We start from the raw sequence: 22,993 nt of genomic DNA, 5'->3' as shown, positions 1-22,993 counted from the left end.
CGGGAAGATCCCCGGGAGAAGGGAATGGCAACCCACTCCAGTACTCTTGCCTGGAAAATCCCATGGACTGAGAAATCTGGTAGGCTACAGTCCATGGGGTCGCAGAGAGTCGGACACGACTGAGCAACTTCACTTCACTTCAGTATTCTTGACTGGAAAATACCATGGACAGAGGGTCTGGCAAGCTATACTCCATGGGGTTGCAAAGAGTCAAACATGACTTAGTGACTAAACAGCATTTGTCATTATGAAATATCCTTAGTAATACTACTTCTCTTTAAATATTTTTCTTTAAAATCACTTTAAACCATTATTTTTAATTTTCACTTTTTAAATATAGTAGAAAATTTCTGTCTTTCAATTGAAGTATTTGGTTTATTTACATTGAATGTAATTATTAACATGTTTGGACCTATTTTCCTATTTGTTATTTGTTTGCTCTTTGTCCCATTTTTCTCCCTTCCTGATTTTTGTGTTATGTGAAAGCTTTTGGTATTTATTTTCTGTAACAACTTTTTAGTTGAGTATGTTAATTAATTCATTTTTATTTTATTATTTTATCTAGAGATTACACTATATCATCATTACTTTCAATAATACATCATTATTTACTTTGAAATGAAATCAAACAAATATATATTATAATAAACTTACAAAAGTATAGTTTTATTTTACTTTCCATTCTTTTTCCTCTTTCGTTGTGTAGTTGACTGTTCATATATTATAAACTCCACAGTACATCATCATTATTCTTATATATTCAGTTATCCTTTAACGAGATTAATGTTAAAAAAAAGCCCAGATCATTAATAATCATGTATTAGCTCTTTCCAGTGATCTCTGTTTTTCTATAGATTCAAGTTTTCTATAAGGCATTTTGCTTGCTCAAGCCTAAAGAACTTCTTTTAAAATATCTCCTGTTGTAATGACTTACATGGGGAAAGAATCTAAAAAAGAGTAGATATATGTATATATGTATATATATATAACAGATACACTTTGTTGTACAGCTGAAACTAACACAACATTGTAGATCAACTATACCCCAGTAAAAATTAAAAAAATAAAATATCTCCTAGTATAGTTCTAATAATGACAAAAATTTTCTTAGCTTATGTTCCCAGAATAATTTCTAAGTAAGTAGTATCCTTATATTCTTTGAGATAAGAGTTCACAGGGGTCGCTTTTTGAGAATAGTGCCCTTGTATAAAAGCAGTTTAAACCATTCTCTTTTTTATAGTGGCACCAGGAAAGACAATGACTCTGCTAAGTTCTATTACAAATAATACTGTGTTTGTTAAAGATCATTATGTGTCCTCTTTCTCTTTCACTGAATAATAGTAATTTGAAAAGAAGCATATGAAGCATGGAAAGTGAAAAAATGGTTATATTTTATATGTAGGAAGTATTTTAGACATTTAAGAATTACAATTCTATTGACTTTTAATCTTTCATTACATATAACCTTTTTTCTAGTGTTTTTCATTGTTATCTCATAATTTATTAAATATTCATTTTGTAGGTTTTTGTTTTCCAGCTATGAATAGAGGGAAATATCATTCCTATTCTTTCAAGCTGTTGATAGTTCTAAAAATTAATTTTTATATACTATTCATTTTTACAAGAGTATTTTTATTTGAGGAAATAAAAGGATTAAAATTTCTTGCAGTTGCCATATGTTAAAAAAAATACTCTGCAAAAGTACATTTATTTAAAAAAATCTACATATCTGGTTCCTATAGTGTATTTTCTACTGCATTTACCACATATTTCTTAAACCTGTCAGACCAGGAATGCTATTCAAAGATATAGAATTAGCTGACTCACTAAAGCTAGTGGTTAAATTTCCTTAGCTCTTGTTAAGTCATTATGTTACAAAATGTAGAACCACAAAAAATAAACATTTATTTGTAGTCATAATAACTGCCGGCTCTACCGTGACTTCTAATCGAGTATATAATTAACTAAAATAACAAGCTCACAAATATGTATTTGCACTACAATTTTTGCTAGGTGCAAGCTGTTAAAGTGCAAATTTTCATGCTGTTGCAAATCGTGTTAATATTAAATATATCTGGCACTTTTCACCCCTATTAAGAAAAATAAGTAAACATTCAAAAATATTGAGGCATTCATAAAATTTTCCTTGTCAAGAGATTCCTGTATCTTCTACTGAAAGGCTAGACATTTATTCTCAATAATTCTTCCCCTTTTAATCCCAAGGAATTTCCTTTGTAAGTGATTAGATTGAAGTAATGTGTTTTGTCAGTTCATATATTTGTTCACTTACTTTAAAATTCCTATTTATGAAAACAGTTTATGAATTTAGTTAACCACAATAGTTACTGCCACTCTAGCAATGAGTGTTCTCCAAAATGAAGATTAAAAGCCTTTAATAAGTAATGTGGGAATAAAATTTTTTTCAAAGGATCTGAAGAATTAAGAGTATTGGCCATATCTTAGCCTTTGCCTGACACACAATTTTTGAAAAACAATGGCCACCAATTTTTCAAAATAATTATTATATTACTTTTTATTATAGTAGACAAGTTTTTGCAGTGGCTTCCCACTCTAATACTGAAAGTAAGATGATACCTCACTTATTATTTGTTGTCAGTACTTTATATGTGCAGTTAAATGCTGTAAGGATTTAGTTAATGCCAATCTTTTTGCTATTGTTTCACCTACAGCAAGTTTATAATGACTGTTAGCTTCCTTCTCCTTTCCTTTTCCTTTATCCACTCCCTCCTTCTCCTCTCATCTTATTATCTCACGTCTCATTTACAATACTTTGACTTTATTATTGTGTACTATCCAAGAATTAATATAGTAAGACTAACATCCATTATTTAATCAGATGATATTGTGCCTTTATATATCTGATAAATGATTTATATAATCCTTTGTATTAACATCTGTTCAGTGGATGAGGTTGGTGAGTAATTAATTAGCATACTTAGGGTCACATGGGAAATTAACAATGAGCATCAAATTTGAATCTGATTTTATTTGATATCAAAATTATACTATTGTATTAAATTTTCTTTTAAATAACAGATTTATACATACTCAATGTAGGAAGTGAAAAAATATTCTAAATAAATAAATGAAAAGATTAAAAATTTGCTACCCCCAGACAACAAAAAAGACACAGATGTATATAACAGACTTTTTTTTTTTCTTCTTCTTCTTCTTTTTTTTTTTAATCTTTAATTCTTACATGCGTTCCCAAACATGAACCCCCCTCCCACCTCCCTCCCCATAACATATCTCTGGGTCATCCCCATGCACCAGCCCCAAACATGCTGTATCCTGCATCAGACATAGACTGGCGGTGAACATTGGGGTACATGTGTCTCTTTCAATTCTGGTTTCCTCAGTGTGTATGCCCAGCTGTGGGATTGCTGGGTCATAAGGTAGTTCTATTTGCAATTTTTAAAGGAATCTCCACACTGTTCTCCATAGTGGCTGTACTAGTTTGCATTCCCACCAACAGTGTAGGAGGGTTCCCTTTTCTCCACACCCTCTCCAGCCTTTATTTGTTGCAGATTTTTGGATCACAGCCATTCTGACTGGTGTGAAGTGGTACCTCATTGTGGTTTTGATTTGCATTTCTCTAATAATGAGTGATGTTGAACATCTTCTCATGTGTTTGTTAGCCATCCGTATGTCTTCTTTGGAGAAATGTCTATTTAGTTCTTTGGCCCATTTTTTGATTGGGTCGTTTATTTCTCTGGAATTGAGCTGCAGAAGTTGCTTGTATATTTTTGAGATTAGTTGTTTGTCAGTTGCTTCATTTGCTATTATTTTCTCCCATTCAGAAGGCTGTCTTTTCACCTTGCTTATAGTTTCCTTTGTTGTGCAGAAGCTTTTAATTTTAATTAGATCCCATTTGTTTATTTTTGCTTTTATTTCCAGAATTCTGGGAGGTGGATCATAGAGGATCCTGCTGTGATTTATGTCTGAGAGTGTTTTGCCTATGTTCTCCTCTAGGAGTTTTATAGTTTCTGGTCTTAAAGATCTTTAATCCAATTTGAGTTTATTTTTGTGTGCGGTGTTAGAAAGTGATCTAGTTTCATTCTTTTACAAGTGGTTAACCAGTTTTCCCAGCATCACTTGTTAAAGAGATTGTCTTTACTCCATTGTGTTTTTTTGCCTCCTTTGTCGAAGATAAGGTGTCCATATGTGTGTGGATTTATCTCTGGGCTTTCTATTTTGTTCCATTGATCTATATGTCTGTCTTTGTGCCAGTACCATACTGTTTTGATGACTGTGGCTTTGTAGTAGAGCCTGAAGTCAGGCAAGTTGATTCCTCCAGTTGCATTCTTATTTCTCAAGATTGCTTTGGCAATTAGAATGTATTTCCATACAAATCTTGAAATTATTTGTTCTAGTTCTGTGAAAAATATGGCTGGTAGCTTGATAGGGATTGCATTGAATTTGTAAATTGCTTTGGGTAGTATACTATTTTCACTATATTGATTCTTCTGACCCATGAACATGGTATATTCCTCCATCTATTAGTGTCCTCTTTGATTTTTTCATCAGTGTTTTATAGTTTTCTATATATAGGTCTTTAGTTTCTTTAGGTAGATATATTCCTAAGTATTTTATTCTTTTCGTTGCAATGGTGAATGGAATTGTTTCCTTAATTTCTTTTTCTACTTTCTCATTATTCGTGTATAGGAATGCAAGGGATTTCTGTGTGTTGATTTTATATCCTGAAACTTTACTATATTCATTGATTGGCTCTAGTAATTTTCTGGTGGAGTCTTTAGGGTTTTCCATGTAGAGGATCATGTCATCTGCAAACAGTGAAAGTTTTACTTCTTCTTTTCCAATTTGGATTCCTTTTCTTTCTTTTTCTGCTCTGATTGCTGTGGCCAAAACTTCCAGAACTATGTTGAATAGTAGCGGTGAAAGTGGACACCCTTGTCTTGTTCCTGACTTTAGGGGAAATGCTTTTAATTTTTCACCATTGAGGATAATGTTTGCTGTGGGTTTGTCATATATAGCTTTTATTATGTTGAGGTATGTTCCTTCTATTCCTGCTTTCTGGAGAGTTTTTATCATAAATGGATGTTGAATTTTGTCAAAGGCCTTCTCTGCATCTATTGAGATAATCATATGGTTTTTATTTTTCAATTTGTTAATGTGGTGAATTACATTAATTGATTTGCAGATATTGAAGAATCCTTGCATCCCTGGTATAAAGCCCACTTGGTCATGGTGTATGATCTTTTTAATGTGTTGTTGGATTCTGATTGCTAGGATTTTGTTAAGGATTTTTGCATCTATGTTCATCAGTGATATTGGCCTGTAGTTTTCTTTTTTGTGTGACATTTGTGTCAGGTTTTGGTATTAGGGTGATGGTGGCCTCACAGAATGAGTTTGGAAGTTTACCTTCCTCTGCAATTTTCTGGAAGAGTTTGAGTAGGATAGGTGTTAGCTCTTCTCGAAATTTTTGGTAGAATTCAGCTGTGAAGCTGTCTGGACCTGGGCTTTTGTTTGCTGGAAGATTTCTGATTACAGTTTTAATTTCCATGCTTGTGATGGGTCTGTTAAGATTTTCTATTTCTTCCTGGTTCAGTTTTGGAAAATTGTACTTTTCTAAGAATTTGTCCATTTCTTCGACGTTGTCCATTTTTATGGCATACAACTGCTGATAGTCTCTTATGATCCTTTGTATTTCTATGTTGTCCATTGTGATCTCTCCATTTTCATTTCTAATTTTATTGATTTGATTTTTCTCCCTTTGTTTCTCGATGAGTCTGGCTAATGGTCTGTCAATTTTATTTATCCTTTCAAAGAACCAGCTTTTGGCTTTGTTGATTTTTGCTATGGTCTCTTTTGTTTCTTTTGCATTTATTTCTGCCCTAATTTTTAAGATTTCTTTCCTTCTACTAACTCTGGGCTTCTCCAATTCTTCCTTTTCTAGTTGCTTTAGATGTAGAGTTAGGTTATTTATTTGACTTTTTTCTTGTTTCTTGAGGTAAGCCTGTATTGCTATGAACTTTCCTCTTAGCACTGCTTTTATAATGTCCCACAGGTTTTGGGTTGTTGTGTTTTCATTTTCATTCGTTTCTATGCATATTTTGATTTCTTTTTTGATTTCTTCTGTGATTTGTTGGTTATTCAGAAGTGTGTTGTTCAACCTCCATATGTTGGAATTTTTAATAGTTTTTCTCCTGTAATTGAGATCTAATCTTAATGCATTATGGTCAGAAAAGATGCTTGGAATGATTTCGATTTTTTTGAATTTATCAAGTTTAGATTTATGGCCCAGGATGTGATCTATCCTGGAGAAGGTTCCATGAGCACTTGAGAAAAAGGTGAAATTCATTGTTTTGGGGTGAAATGTCCTATAGATATCAATTAGGTCTAACTGATCTAATATATCATTTAAAGTTTGCGTTCTTTGTTAATTTTCTGTTTAGTTGATCTGTCCATAGGTGTGAGTGGGGTATTATTGTGTTATTGTTGATTTCCCCTTTCATACTTGTTAGCATTTGTCTTACATATTGCGGTGCTCCTATATTGGGTGCATATAAATTTATAATTGTTATATCTTCGTCTTGGATTGACCCTTTGATCATTATGTAGTGGCCTTCTTTGTCTCTTTTAACAGCCTTTATAACGGACTTTTGGACTCAGAGGGAGAGGGAGAGGGTGGGATGATTTGGGAGAATGGCATTGTAACAGGTATACTATCATGTAAGAATCGAATCGCCAGTCTATGTCCAACGCAGGATACAGCATGCTTGGTGCTGGTGCACGGTGACGACCCAGAGAGATCTTATGGGGAGGGAGGTGGAGGGGGGGGTTCAAGTTTGGGAATGCATGTACACCTGTGGTGGATTCATGTCAATGTATGGCAAAACCAATACAGTATTGTAAAGTAAAATAAAGTAAAAATAAAAATTAAAAATATATATATATATATAAATAACAAAATAAAAATAAAAATTTGCTACCCCCTTTCTCACCCCTAGTTCATTTTTGGCCTTTTACCTTTCCTGATGTTTATGTTAACTATTTCAGTATTTTTAATAATTGTTGTTCTTTGTGACATATTTGCCTAAATCATACCATATTTAGATATTACTCTACAAGTTACTTTGCTCATGTTAAACCAGAGTGAAAGTGAACATCGTGACTAACTCTTTGCGACCCCATGGACTATACAGTCCATGGAATTCTCCAGGCCAGAATACTGGAGTGGGTAAACTTTTCCTTCTCCAGGGGATCTTCCCAAACTAGTCATCAATCCCAGTTCTTCCTCATTGCAGGCTGATTCTTCACCAACTGAGCCACAAGGGAAGCCCAGCGTATTGGAGTGGGTAGTCTATCCCTTCTCCAGAGGATCTTCCTGATCCAGGAATTGAACCAGGGTCTCCTGCATCACAGGCAGATTCTTTACCAATTGAGCTATCAGGGAAGCCCTTGTTGAACCAAAGTATGTTCTAAACCTCCTTCTAGCTCAGCAGACAGGCCAGTCCCATTTGTTAGACTGATATATCATTGTTAATAGCTGTATAATTTTCCTCACTAAGATTACATATATATATATATATCTCACATTTTTAGTGCATTGTTTTCTTTATGGATATTTTTGTTATTTTTGGTTTTGTCACCATAAGCAATGCCTCAGTGTATTTATCTAGACATACATTTATATTTGCAACTTTACTCACATATTTCTAGACATTAGATTTCTAAAGGGGTATCATTTTATCAAACAATGTCTGTATTTTAATTTTTGGTTGGTATTTTCAAATTACTTTCCAAAAGGGCTAATGCTATCACACTTTGACTAACAATGTTCTGGTTCTGCATTCTTACTGTTATTCAAAATAATCACCATTTAATATTTTGTCAGTGTTATTGGAGAAGGAAATGGCAACCCACTCCAGTATTCTTGCCTGGAGAATCCCAGGGACGGGGCAGCCTGGTGGGCTGCCATCTATGGGGTCGCACAGAGTCAGACACGACTGAAGCGACTTAGCAGCAGCAGCAGCAGTATGGGAGAAACAGCATCTCATTATTGCTTCAATTTAAGGGTGAAAAAAACATTCAAGTACTTCATTGTTTTTTAGAATTTCTTGATCATATAATGCTATTTATATCTTTCACCTGGTTTTCTACTGGATTGTTTGTGTTTTCTTATCAATACATAGATAACTATCCAGAATAGATATTTTAACTTTGTTTATATTTTAATCTAGTAAATTTTTAATTTAAAAATGCCAGTTATATTTTTCTTTGTGATTTTTATGTTTCTAGTCCTCTTTTGAAGTCTATCTGTCCTAATTTAGATAAATATTCTCTAATTTTACTTTCTGAAATTGATATTCATTTCTTTATTCCCTTAATGTATTTAATTTATTCAAAAATATTTATTGATCATAAAATGTGTGTAAGGCCAAATCATGGGTTGTTGGGAACCTTGAGTGTTAAAACAAAACAATAAAAAAGTTGATAGAATTGTGATATGTGCCATAGAAAAATACAAGATGGAGAAGATGATGGGAATTAAAGTCTACAGATGTAGGTATCAGTGTCTGGGTATATTTATGAACGGAATGTTCAGGCAGTCCTCACTGAAAATAAAATTTTAACCAAGATCTGAAGTGTGTGATGTGAGATGAGCATATATTTGACAGAAGATGCTCCCAAGAAAAGCAAAGAGTTAATGCAAAACCCCTTAATCTTTTTTAAAATGTTATTGGGGTATAGTTGATTTACAATTTTGTATTAGTTTCAGGTGTACGACATATACAGTGAATCAGTTATATATACATACATATATCCACTCTTTTTTAAAGATTCTGTTCCCATATAGGCTGTTGCAGAGTATTAAATAGAGTTCCCTGTGCTATACAGTAGGTCCTTATTAGCTATTGTAGTTGTATATATGTCAGTTCAAATATTCCAGTTTATTCCCCTCCTCTGCTTACCCCTGGTAACCTTAAGTTTGTTTTCTATATCTGTAACTCTATTTTTGTTTTGTAGATAAGTTCATTTGTAACCTTTGCTTTTTAGATTCAACATACAAGCAATATCATATGATATTTGCCTTGTCTTTAAACAGGATGCTTGCTTTTTAAGGGAAAGTGGAAGGCCAGTATAGCTGAGATAGAATGAGAGAAAAATAGGAGATAAAATTAGAAAAGAGATGGGAGTTGGTGATAGCAACACTGAGGATAGAAGAGTAGGAGAAATTAAATCAATATGTACATGCCATCCTTAGAAGTTTGGCTTTAACTGTGAATGAAATGGGAAGCTATAGCACGAATTTGTGAAAAAGAAATAATTTTATTTGAGCTATAATTTTAGAGGATCATTCTCTGTGTTCTTCATGAGAATACATTTTAGAGGGACAAGAGTGAAGATAGGAAGACTGTTTAGGGGCTAGTATAATCTAAGTGAGAGATAATAGTGGCTTCTGGTAGCTCAGTTGGTAAAGAATCTGCCTGCAATGCAGGAGACCCAGGTTTGATTCCTGGGTTGGGAAGATCCCCTGGAGAAGGAAATGGCACCTCACTCCAGTATTCTTGCCTGGAGAATCCCATGGACAGAGGAGCCTGGCGGGCTACAGTCCATGGGGTCGCAAGAGTCGGGCACGACTTAGCGACTAAACCAACCAACCAACCAACAAAAAAGTAACAATGGGTGTGGCAAAAGTGGTCCTACTATGGATACATTTTAAAGATAGAACCAATAAAATTTCCTTATATTAGATTATGTGTGGCCAGGAAAACTTCTCAGCCAATACTGTAAAACCAAACCTGTTGATGAAATCTTAATAGAGACTAAAATTAGGAATGTTAAGAGTTAAAAGAGGTCTCATTTCATCGGCTACACTGATGACAGTATTCTTGATGTCCTTTGCCTATGGATTCTTCATCAATTCCTCTTTGCTCTTTGATTTTTAAGACTCCTTCAACTTGTTAACCTTTGGGCTAATTTGCTGGAGGTCAATATTAATGAAGTCTTCAACACTGTCAACTTGGTATGAATCCTTCTTTTCAAAGGCATAAACTTATCTATGATCTCAAAACCCAGATGAGCAGTTGGTCAGCAGTGGCAGGGAAGGGAAGTTAAGCACAATGCCAGGAACCCCCATCTTCTCAGAATCTGGCAAAAGAAATCCTCAATGCTACATAATGCATATATGCCATTATATTTGCATATAGCAATAGCATGTGTGTATATATATATATTTTCTGTAGCTTTTTCGTATTTTTTCTAACTCAACTGCATTGTGATCAGAGGATTATACTATATATCAATTCAAATTCTGAAATTTCGTATGTGGTTGCAAATTAAAAGGTTATTCTGCAGTTCTTGCTTAGAATGACGTAACAGCGAACACACACACACACACACACACACACAATACATTTAATATTAAGTCAAGTTTCCTAAACAGGCTGTTTAGGTCTTCTAATGACTTATTACTGATTTCATGGCTTCTGTTCTGTAGTTAAAAGAATTCTATTCAAGTTTTTTGATAGAATTATAGACTTGTCCAATTCAATATTTAATTCTTTAGACTTTTGCTTCATATGTGGTAAGCCTATGTTTGTATGTTGCAAACAAAATTAGAATTATTATGTGCCTGGCCAGTTGGTGTCTCTTTGCCACCCCATGGACTGTAGCCCAGCAGGTTCTTCTGTCTATGGGAGTATCTTGGCAGGATTATATTGGCAGCTCACTGGAGTGAATTTTCATTCCCTCCTCCAGGGGATCCTCCTACTCCAGGGTTCAAACCTGTGTCTCCTGGGGCTCCTGCATTGGCAAATGAATTCTTTACCACTGAGCCACCTGGGAATCCCAGAATTGTTATACATTCTACTAAATTGACTCTTTTATCACTGTGAAATACTCTTTTTCTCTAGAAATGCTTTTTGTCCTAATGTCTCATATTAATATTATATATGTTTTATTTTAATTGTCTTCATATGTCATCAGTTCAGTTCAGTTCAGTCGCTCAGTCATGTTTGACTCTTTGCGACCCCATGAATCTCAGAACGCCAGGCCTCCCTGTCCATCACCATCTCCCGGAGTTCACTCAGACTCATGTCCATCGAGTCCGTGATGCCATCCAGCCATCTCATCCTCGGTCGTCCCCTTCTCCTCCTGCCCCCAATCCCTCCCAGCATCAGAGTCTTTTCCAGTGAGTTAACTCATTGGCCAAAGCACTGGAGTTTCAGCTTTAGCATCATTCCTTCCAAAGAAATCCCAGGGCTGATCTCCTTCAGAATGGACTGGTTGGATCTCCGTGCAGTCCAAGGGACACTCAAGAGTCTTCTCCAACACCACAGTTCAAAAGCATCAATTCTTTTGCGCTCAGCCTTCTTCACAGTCCACCTCTTACATCCATACATGACCACAGGAAAAACCATAGCCTTGACTAGGTGGACCTTAGCTGGCAAAGTAATGTCTCTGCTTTTGAATATGCTATCTAGGTTGGTCATAACTTTTCTTCCAAGGAGTAAGCATCTTTTAATTTCATGGCTGCAGTCAGCATCTGCACTGATTTTGGAGCCCCCAAAATAAAGTCTGACACTGTTTCTACTGTTTCCCCATCTATTTCCCATGAAGTGATGGGACCAGATGCCATGATCTTTGTTGTCTGAATGTTGAGCTTTAAGCCAACTTTTTTGCTCTCCTCTTTTATTTTCATCAAGGGGCTTTTTAGCTCCTTTTCACTTTCTGCCATAAGAATGGTGTCATCTGCATATCTGAAGTGATTGATATTTCTCCCGACAATCTTGATTCCAGCTTGTGTTTCTTCCAGTCCAGCGTTTCTCATGATGTACTCTGCATAGAAGTTAAATAAGCAGGGTGACAATATACAGCCTTGATGTACTCCTTTTCCTATTTGGAACCAGTCTGTTGTTCCATGTTCAGTTCTAACTGTTGCTTCCTGACCTGCATACAGATTTCTCAAGAGGCAGGTCAGGTGCTCTGGTATTCCCATCTCTTTCAGAATTTTCCACAGTTTATTGTGATCCACACAGTCAAAGGCTTTGGCATAGTCAATAAAGCAGAAATAGATATTTTTCGGGAACTCTCTTGCTTTTTCGATGATCCAGCAGATGTTGGCAATTTGATCTCTGGTTCCTCTGACTTTTCTAAAACCAGCTTGAACTCAGGGAGTTCACGTTTCACAGCTTTCTGCATTCTTTAATTCCATCTTTTATGTATCTTACTGTTTTATAAAAAATAAACAGAACTCTGATTTTTAAAATCAAGTAAAGCAACCTTTGCATTTAGAGTTTTATCCATTTATCTGTAATGTAATCATAAATATTGAATTTTAATTTTAGTGAGGACTTTCTACTTTTATGCTTGTTATAGACTTTTTTGTTCACATATTTTCTACTTAAAATTTTTTTTTGTGTTTAACCTAGAAATTGCCACATGAATCTTGATTTATCAAAGTCTAATGACAATTAGACACTTTGCTTCTTTTAAGCACTTTTGATTACTATTTATTGCCTCTTTAGTTATATACTAGTTATGTTCGTTAATATATTTATTTGTAAGTACCGGCAATTGATTGTATATTTTCCCTTTTCTTGCTGTTTACATTTTCCTGCAAAATGCTATTTGTGTGTGTGTGTTTTTCTTCTTCTTACTGTGGAATTCCTGTATATTTTTCTTTATTGCAGATTTTCTGGAGACATTTTTTCACCTTTTTTTGTCTGGAAATTTATTTATTTCACTTTTATACTTAATGAATACTTTGTACTGGACATAGAATTCTAATTTAATAGCTGTCTTCCTTCAGCACTATAAAGGTATCATTTCGTTATCTCCTATTCTCTATTGAATTGGTTGATAAGCTCACAATGTTATTGTTTTCCTTTTGAAGGCAATCAGCTTCCGATTGTATAGCTGCCTGCAAGCTATCACTCTGCTTTAGCTTTTGGTTTTCAGAGGAATTACTATAATGTGATTTGAACTATATTTCTTGTTTCTTTTTAAAACTTGACATTTCAGCACTTCTTGAATTTGTGGCTGATATTAGTCGCTACTTCTGTATATTCTTAGCCACCATCTCTTCAATACTGAGCACGTTTCATCCTCTCTTGCCTTTCATCTGGGGGATTCAACATGTGCATTATATATTTTCACATTTTACCTTATATCAAATACTTCCTTTTTATTTTCCATTTTATTTTCATTTTATTTTCCATTGTCTTTTCTGTCCACATTTCAGTCTGCATATTTTATTTTTTGAGTTGTGTGTCAGATTACACTGAGTTCTTAATTTTAGTTATTGCTACCCTTCATTCTGGATTTTCTATTTGCTTTTCTCCAGCTATCCCACGTTTCTTCCAAAATTTCCAAAGAAATATTTTTTACCCTGAAAAGTTAAGCTTGCAAGTGTGCTAAATCGCTTTAGTCATGTCCAACTCTTTGTGATTCTATGGACTGTAGCCTACCAGTCTCCTCTGTCCAAGGGATTCTCCAGGTAAGAATACTGGAGTGGGGTGCCATGCCCTTCTCCAGGGGATCTTCCGATCCAGGGATCAAAACCACGTCTTATACATCTCCTTCATTGGAGACAGATTCTTTACCACTAGTGCCACCTGGGAGGCCTGAAAATTTAAGCTTAGTTATTTTGTATTGTTAGCCTGTGGCTTCATTTAATTTAGCATGTGGAGAACCTGTGGATCTCTCTCTTTTGTTTATTATTCTCATCTATGTAATTTTGTCTCTCCATTATTACTTCTTATTTATAATTTTGTGATATACATTACACGTTTAACATATGAAATAATTTATATCTTAGAATGTCAGTCATCTTCATATCTCAAAGTTTTATGCTTATTTCTCTCAGGTGTCTGTAGCACTCACAATCTGCACACATCCTCATCCAGTTTCAAGGATTCAAGCAGTTTGGAGTTAGGTCCTTGGAAGGGCCAGTTTACTTCTAGTTTGATTTAGCGTTTTGTTTTGTTTTTCAAAAGGTATTGTCCTCTTGGCTCCAAGCAAATTCAAGTACTTTTCAGGCCCTCCCACAATTAGGTGGCCATGTTTTCCCATATTGTTCTTTTAGCATAAAGTGAAACTGAAAGTGAAGGTCATTCAGTTCAGTTCAGTCGCTCAGTCATGTCCGATTTTTTGTGACCCCATGAATCGCAGCACGCCAGGCCTCCCTGTCCATCGTCAACTCCTGGAGTTTACTCAGACTCATGTCCATTGAGTTGGTGATGCCATCCAGCCATCTCACCTTCCGTCATCCCCTTCTCCTCCTGCCCCCAGTCCCTCCCAGCATCAGTCTTTTCCAATGAGTCAACTCTTCGCATGAGGTGGCCAAAGTACTGGAGTTTCAGCTTTAGCATCGTTCCTTCCAAAGAACATCCAGGGCTGATCCCCTTCAGAATGGACTGGTTGGATCTCCTTGCAGTCCAAGGGACTCTCAAGAGTCTTCTCCAACACTACAGTTCAAAAGCATCAAATCTTTGGCACTCAGCCTTCTTCACAGCCCAGCTCTCGCATCCGTGTCACTCAGTTATGTCCAATTTTTTGGAACCCCACATACTATGCGGTCTGTGGAATTCTCCAGGCCGGAATACTGAAGTGGGTAGCTTTTCCCTTCTCCAGGGGATCTTCCCAACCCAGGGATCGAACCCAGGTCTCCTGCATTGCAGGCAGATTCTTTACTAACTGAGCAACTATAAGGAGGCTATCAATTAATACACTCAAAATCTCTTAGAACCAGCAAATATCCAAAGATTGAAAAGTCCAGATATTGAGTTCTTATATCTGAATTTCTGTCTGCTCCTGAATTTGGTCTGGTAATTATTTATTTCTTAGCTGTTCTGTGCCTTCAAGCAAAATTTTCCCTCCAGTTTTCTGAATTTTTTCAGAAGGAAAGTCTATTATTTAACCTGCACTTACTAAAATCATAAATTTTTATGGATTTTTAATTAGCAAAGGAAATATTTACATAAAAAAGAAATAACATTTTCTAAACAATCTTAACATTTTGAGATTATTTTGAGCTAATCTGGGGTGCAAATGTATTAAGCCTTAACAATAACACTATTTTAAATTCATTCCACCATTAAGGGTCCAACATGGTCTCTCACTTTAAATAGACACAGATTGTCAGTACTTTTTGCTTTCCTTTCTTGATCATCAGCTAAATTAGCAATTTAATACATTCTATGTTTCAAATGTTCATGTCAATTATTACTTATGTTTCAATTGCACTCTCAGTTCTGATACCAAACTCTTAATGTAAATTTTCCATGTGCTAAATTTTGAAAAGAATTTAGACTTTATTATAAAAGGTAAGATGGTCTTTGTTGCTAAATCATGTCCGATTCTTTGCGACCCCAGGGACATTAGCTCACCAGGCTCCTCTGTCCATGGAGTTTTCCATGCAAGAATACTGGAATGGGTTGTCAGTTCCTTCTCCAGGGGAGTCTTCCCAATCCAGGGATTGAACCCAGGTCTCCTGCATTGCAGGTGTCTCTTCACTGAGTGAGCCACCAGATGAGATATGTGATATTAAATAAAATTCCATTAAATTCATTTGAATAAGCTAGGTTTAGGTTTTTTATTTGTATATATTCTTACTATTTCAATTCAGCTTAGTGGCAACTGATAGATAGTAGCATTTATTTATCATAATATACATAATATATATATATATCATTATATTACAGAGATTTTCTGTGTATTTTTCTTATTTTTCCTCTTAAAGTTAAGCCTTGTTACTAATTTGATTATGAAATCCTTTTAAAACATACATAGATTTAGCAGTTTAAAATCTTTTTAGTACTATCTATTTCAGAAATCTATTTCTCAGAGAAGTTTTAGTAGTTGCTCATCTAATTATCTTAATAACTTTCACCACAATATTTAATTATGGATCCTTAGGGAAAGGAGATGTCAATATCATTTATTAACTATCATACATGTTTTTTATTTATTTAATTTACAACCTCTAAGTTGCATAAATTGCTCTTCAGTTAAATTTCATCATTTTAATTTTATCAACACCAATAACATATGCTTTTAGCAGTCTGTTGCCTTAGAACTTGAAAATTATTCTTAGAATTTATGACTAGATTTTTTTCAGTTAACTGCACTTGAAATAAATATTGCTAAAATTTAGCTTAGATGTTAGGAGAAAATGTCTATATCTGTTTCTTTTTAGAATGTAAAAATCCTATGTCTCTAATGTGATTTTCGGTTCATTGATTAAATTTCCCTTTAAAGTAACAAGTGTGGATATAAAAGAAACATAACGAGTTTTATTTCCTAGGAATAACAAGTTTTTTACTCTTTATTTTTTATCTTAAAGCTAAGATTTTAACCTCATAGATACATTAATTTTCACTAGAAGATGATAGCAGCATTTTGGTAGCTATGTTTAGAGGTCGTTAATACTAAATGTGCTCTTTGTGTGAGGCATGATGCAGTTAACTGAGGGTAAGTGATCAATGTCACAGACTTCTCCCTCAAGGACATTTTCTCCAGGGAGATAGAGAAGTAAATAGTAATGATGAAATATAATAACTTCTATTCTGGAACTTTGTAAGATGACATCATAAGATAAGAGTAGAAGCAAGGATTGGTTTTTATTCCAGAAATATTATAATCGTAACTGAGTAAGAGATATTTGAGCTAAATTTTAGAGTTAATAAGAAGAAACTCATTTAATGCCTATTTATACTAGAGAGTTTTAAAAATTTTACATGTGTACACATATAGATATGATTTATTTTACTGCAAATATTATAGTAGACATTATAATTGTCTCACTTGTTTTAGCAATTTCTTGGAGAAATTAAGTAACTTGACACCAATCAAATATAATGTTGAACCTAGCACAGTCTAACTCAAGAGCTTGTGTATTTAACAGCTATGATAGACTCTTTCCTATTATGAACATTTTTAAATAATAGGAAGATGATTAAGTTGGTAAATGAATTTCTCAACACAAATTGTACTCTTGGGAAGGAGAAGATAAGATACAGTGTGAAAAATATTTTGGCAAACATACTGGCACCTTATGGTGATTATTGAGACGATGAGAGGAAGAGAAAGAAAGTATAGTTTTAGTTGGAAAAGCTGCTACTGTTGAAGAAAATGCCACTGACTTATAGAGGATAATGGCTTATCATCCCAGAGATATTCATATCGAGTTTTAGGATTATGTCTATTGGTTTGTTTCAATAAATAATTCTTTATAACATTAATTTATAAAAATTACCAAGATAATATCAAACTTGTTTTAAATATTAAATATTATAAGATTATAGCATGATTTTAAATATGATTTACTCTTAGGGCTTCCGAGGTGGCTGAGTGGTAAAGAATCTGCCTGCCAACGCAGAAGATGTAGGAGACACAGGTTAAATCCCTGAGTTGGGAAGATTCCCTGCAGTAGGAAATGGTAACCTACTCCAGTATTCTTGCCTGGAAAATTCCATGGATAGAGGAGACTGGTGGGTTGTAGACTATGGAGTTGCAAAGAGCTGGGGATGGCTGAGCAGCTGAGCACACACACACACACACACACATGTTATAAGCAATGAGCTTGGGTATATAGTTGGGGCACACTAGTACTTGTGTGCAGAGAAAACTGGATGAAAGAAGATAGGAGATGACTTGGGGTGACGTGGAGAAAAGTAAGTCCAGCACCAGATGGCTGCCTGTAATGACCTGAATGTCCTCACTCTTCATCAACCTATAATAGCAATCAAATCAGATTGCCAGATCTCATTTCTCATTGACTTTATCTGCCTATGTACCACTTTGTATGCTTAGTTGCTCAATTGTGTCCGACTCTTTGTGACCCCATGGACTATATTAAACCTCCACAAATATCCAGATCATTCACCTAACAATTTTCAAGGAGCACACCAAAGGTGCTCAGGAATAAGCCTATTTATACTCTTCAGTTTTAGTCTTCAGATTAGAAGATATCTTTGAGATAGCTATCTTTCAAATCATTAAAATTGCATTTGGAAGCCCATCTCTATATATGTGAAATTATTTTAAATATGGAATCTTAAATCCTTAATTTTCCTTCTATATTCTGAGATTCTATGTTACTATGATTCTATGTCATCAATAAAATTACATGGAAACTATTAGTCTCAAATCTACAAGTACAATTAATAACAGAGGCTGAAGAGTAAGACAGTTCTATATATATCCAAATCTTTAATTCCTTTAAATAATTCTACTAAGTAGTCTTCAGTTGCCTTCATAAATCTCAAAGTGTAAATGACCTATATCTTCTCTATGACTTTGATTAGTGTCTTGAATGACAATGTTATAAAATAAGATGCCTGTGTTCTCGAGTTGAATTTAATGTTCCAGTCAATTGGTTTTCAATCTGGTTGATGTTATTTAAGCAGGAGATGGATGAAAAATGTCCTGACCCAGAGAAAGATGTAACTCTGTTTCTAAGAAGAGGTAGCTAATTGAATTCTTCATTAATCTGCATTGCCCCTGAAACTTGCTCTTTTTTTTTCCCAAGAAAATATGTTAACCACAATATGACCTATGACTTCAGATTGTCTTTGACTGATTAGATGTCTAAAGCCTATGATAACTATGAGATATGACCTTGGTGTGTGTGCATGTGTGCTAAGTCGCTTCGTTTGTGTCTGACTCTGCAACCCCATGGACAGTAGCCTGCCAAGCTCCCTGTCCATGGGATTCTACAGACAAAACACTGGAGTGGATTGCCATGCCTTCCTCCAGGGGATCTTTGAGGGTTCTCCAGGATTGCAGTGCAGGCTGATTCTTTACCACTGAGCCAGGGGTAAACCTTGACCTCACTGTACCAATTGTCAAAGATCATCTATGTGCCTGATCAGAAGAAAAAAGAGAAAATACACCAAATGCCTGAATCTAAAATGAAAACAAATAACGTATGCATTTATTCTGTATTTCCAAGAGAATAATTAAATACTCAACGTTAATGTGATGGGATCCTGTAATATCATTGGAATCTTGTCTGTCTACACACATACCAAACACAGGTGCCAAGCAACTTTAAACAGAGAAACATAAGCAAGAAAGATAAATATGTAAGATTTAAAACAATTATAGCATAATTATAAACAATACAGTGTGTTGTCCGAGTAAGCGATAGTAGCACAGGGCCAATATGGTATAAGGACATCAGAGTTAGTAGAAAGAAAACTCCTAAGAAGATTAAATAAATCTGTATATCTCTTCTAAAGTGGAAATAGCTGTCCAATCTATGCAAACGTGTTACTTTTCTTTAGATATTCCAAGAGGATGCAGCTTCACTGCTCACTCATTGTCTAATAATTTTGGGGAGTAAAGTTAGAAATAACATTTCACCCATTCAATTCTGCCCTAGTTCCTTTAAACAAACACTATGAAGTAAAATATGACGTTTATGTGAACATGTAAAGTTTATACATATTTCTATAAAATATGTATTGGCAATGATACATTGAAATAAATGGAGAAGACAATGTTTAAGCAATGATGGATGCCTAAATAGAAAAGCAAGAGAGTTTCAGAAAAACACCTATTTCTGCTTTATTGACTATGCCAAATCCTTTGACTGTGTGGATTACAATAAGCTGTGGAAAATTCTGAAAGAGATGGGGATACCAGGCCCCCTAACTTGCCTCTTGAGAAATCTGTATGCAGGTCAGGAAGCAACAGTTAGAACTGGACATGGAAAAACAGACTGGTTCCAAGTAGGAAAAGGAGTACATCAAGGCTGTATATTGTCACCCTGCTTATTTAACTTCTATGCAGAGTACATCATGAGAAACGCTGGACTAGAAGAAACACAAGCCGGAATCAAGATTGCTGGGAGAAATATCAACAACCTCAGATATGCAGACGATACCACCCTTATGGCAGAAAGTGAAGGGGAGCTAAAAAGCCTCTTGATGAAAATAAAAGAGGAGAGCAAAAAAGTTGGCTTAAAGCTCAATATTCAGAAAAAGAAGATCATGGCATCTGGTCCCATCATTTCATGGGAAATAGATGGGGAAACAGTAGAAACAGTGTCAGACTTTATTTTTGGGGCTCCAAAATCACTGCAGATGGTGACTGCAGCCATGAAATTAAAAGACGCTTACTCCTTGGAAGAAAAGTTATGACCAACCTAGATAGCATATTCAAAAGCAGAGACATTACTTTGCTGACTAAGGTCTGGCTAGTCAAGGCTATGGTTTTTCCTGTGGTCACGTATGGATGTGAGAGTTGCACTGTGAAGAAGGCTGAGTGCTGAAGAATTGATGCTTTTGAACTGTGGTGTTGGAGAAGACTCTTGAGTGTCCCTTGGACTGCAAGGAGATCCAACCAGTCCATTCTGAAGGATATCAGCCCTGGGGTTTCTTTGGAAAGAATGATGCTAAAGCTGAAACTCCAGTCCTTTGGCCAATGAGTTGACTCATTGGAAAAGACTCTGATGCTGGGAGGGATTGGAGGCAGGAGGAGAAGGGGATGACAGAGGATGAGATGGCTGGATGGCATCACGGACTCGATGGACATGAGCCTGAGTGAACTCTGGGAGTTGGTGATGGACAGGGAGGCCTGGCGTGCTGTGATTCATGGGGTCACAGAGTCAGACACAACTGAGCGACTGAACTGAACTGAACTGATGCCTAAATAGATGCTTTCTGAAGGAAAGTCTTTTGAAAAGATGTAGCAGCTTTAAGAATAGGACTCAACTGAACACATACTGTATAAAACAATTTTATCTATACAGTATATTCAATTAAAGTGTTATATAATAACCTTATACCATATTGTGTTTATTTCTTCATGTCACAATGTCTGTGTATTTCTTTACTAAAGCTAACATCTTCCATGTGAAAGCATTAGTTGCTCAGTCATGTCCTACTCTTTGCCACCCTGTGGATTTTAGCTCCCCAGGCTCCTCTGTCCATGGAATTCTCCAGGCAAGAATACTAGACTGGGTAGCCATTTCCTTCTCCAGGGGATCTTCGCAACCCAGGGGTTAACCCTTGTCTCCTGCATTCCATGAAGACTCTACCACCTGAGCCACCAGAGAAGCCCCATACTACCAAATATAATACCGCAAGTTTGATTATTCTAGACAAGAAGATCTGTGTGTTAGCTGAAGATAGTAAAGCAAATCCATCATTATAATGATTCAATAGGCTGTGGCATTTAAGATTCACCAGCTCTACAGTTGTTGAATGGCCCTTTTGTGTAAACTTCTTTTCTTTTCTTTAAACATTCTGAGCAACAATTCATCTTTAACATACCCTGTCAGACAAACTACAGATATGTCTTTATATGTAATGTTATAGAAAAGTTACTATAAAAACCACGTTATAGTTAATTTTAATCTTATGATAAAATCTAACAACAGCTTTTAGCTCTAAAATTGAAATAAGGATTATTCTCAAATCATGATTTGATGAGTAGAATAAAAACAGTGTTGTACAAATGACAGCAACCATGCATACATAATGTGGGGTTCTATGATTTGATCAAGTTTTATCACTATGCAAGAAGGGTCTAATATCCTGGATATTTTACAAGATTGTTTCCTTTTTTATTTTAGCATTATTTCACCATGAATTCATATAAAACACAAAATACATGTTTCTAAATTGAGTTTCCTGTGAAAGTGCTGCACTCAATATGCCAACAAATTTTGAAAACTCAGCAGTGACCACAGGACTGGAAAAGGTCAGTTTTCATTCCCATACCAAAGAAAGGCAATGCCAAAGAATACTCAAACTACCGCACAATTGCACTCATCTCATGCGAGTAAAGTAATGCTCAAAATTCTCCAAGCCAGGCTTCAGCAATACGTGAACCATGAACTTCCAGATGTTCAAGCTGGCTTTAGAAAAGGCAGAGGAATCACAGATCAAATTACCAACATCTGTTGGATCATCAAAAAAGCAAGAGAGTTCCAGAAAAACATCTAATTCTGCTTTATTGGCTATGCCAAAGCCTTGAATGTGTGGATCACAATAAACTGTGGAAAATTCTCAAAGAGATGGGAATACCAGACCACCTGACCTGCCTCTTGAGAAACCTATGTGCAGGTCAGGAAGCAACAGTTAGAACTGGACATGGAACAACAGACTGGTTCCAAATAGGAAAAGGAGTATGTCAAGGCTGTATATTGTCACCCTGCTCATTTAACTTATATGCAGAGTACATCATGAGAAACACTGGGCTGGAAGAAGCACACACTGGAATCAAGATTGCTGGAAGAAATATTAATAACCTCAGATATGCAGATGATACCACTGTTATGGCAGAAAGTGAAGAGGAACTAAAGACCTTCTTGATGAAAGTGAAAGAGGAGAGTGAAAAAGTTGGCTTAAAGCTGAACATTCAGAAAACTAAGATCATGGCATCTGGTCCCATCACTTCATGGCAAATAAATGGGGAAACAGTGGAAACAGTGTCAGACTTTATTTTTGGGGGCTCCAAAATCGCTGCTGATGGTGAGTGCAGCCATGAAATTAAAAGATGCTTACTCCTTGGAAGGAAAGTTGTGACCAACCTAGATAGCATATTAAAAAGCATAGGCATTACTTTGCCAACACAGGTCCATTTAGTCAAGGCTATGGTTTTTCCAGGAGCCATGTATGAATGTGAGAATTGGACTGTGAAGAAAGCTGGGTGCCGAAGAATTAATGCTTTTGAATTGTGGTGTTGGAGAAGACTCTTGAAAGTCCCTTGGACTGCAAGGTTATCCAACCAGTCCATTCTAAAGGAGATCAGTCCTTAGTGTACATTGGAAGGACTGATGCTAGAGCTGAAACTCCAATATGTTGGCCACATTATGCAAAGAGTTGACTCGTTGGAAAAGACCGTGATACTGGGAGGGATTGGGGGCAGGAGAAGAAGGGGACGACGGAGGATGAGATGGCTGGATGGCATCACTGACTCGATGCACATGAGTTTGGTTAAACTCCAGGAGCTGGTGATGGACAGGGAGGCCTGGCATGCTGCAATTCATCGA

This window comes from Ovis canadensis, chromosome 4 (assembly GCF_042477335.2).
Source record: "Ovis canadensis isolate MfBH-ARS-UI-01 breed Bighorn chromosome 4, ARS-UI_OviCan_v2, whole genome shotgun sequence".
NCBI classification, from domain to species: Eukaryota; Metazoa; Chordata; class Mammalia; order Artiodactyla; family Bovidae; genus Ovis; species Ovis canadensis.
This window is presented reverse-complemented; position numbering follows the sequence as displayed.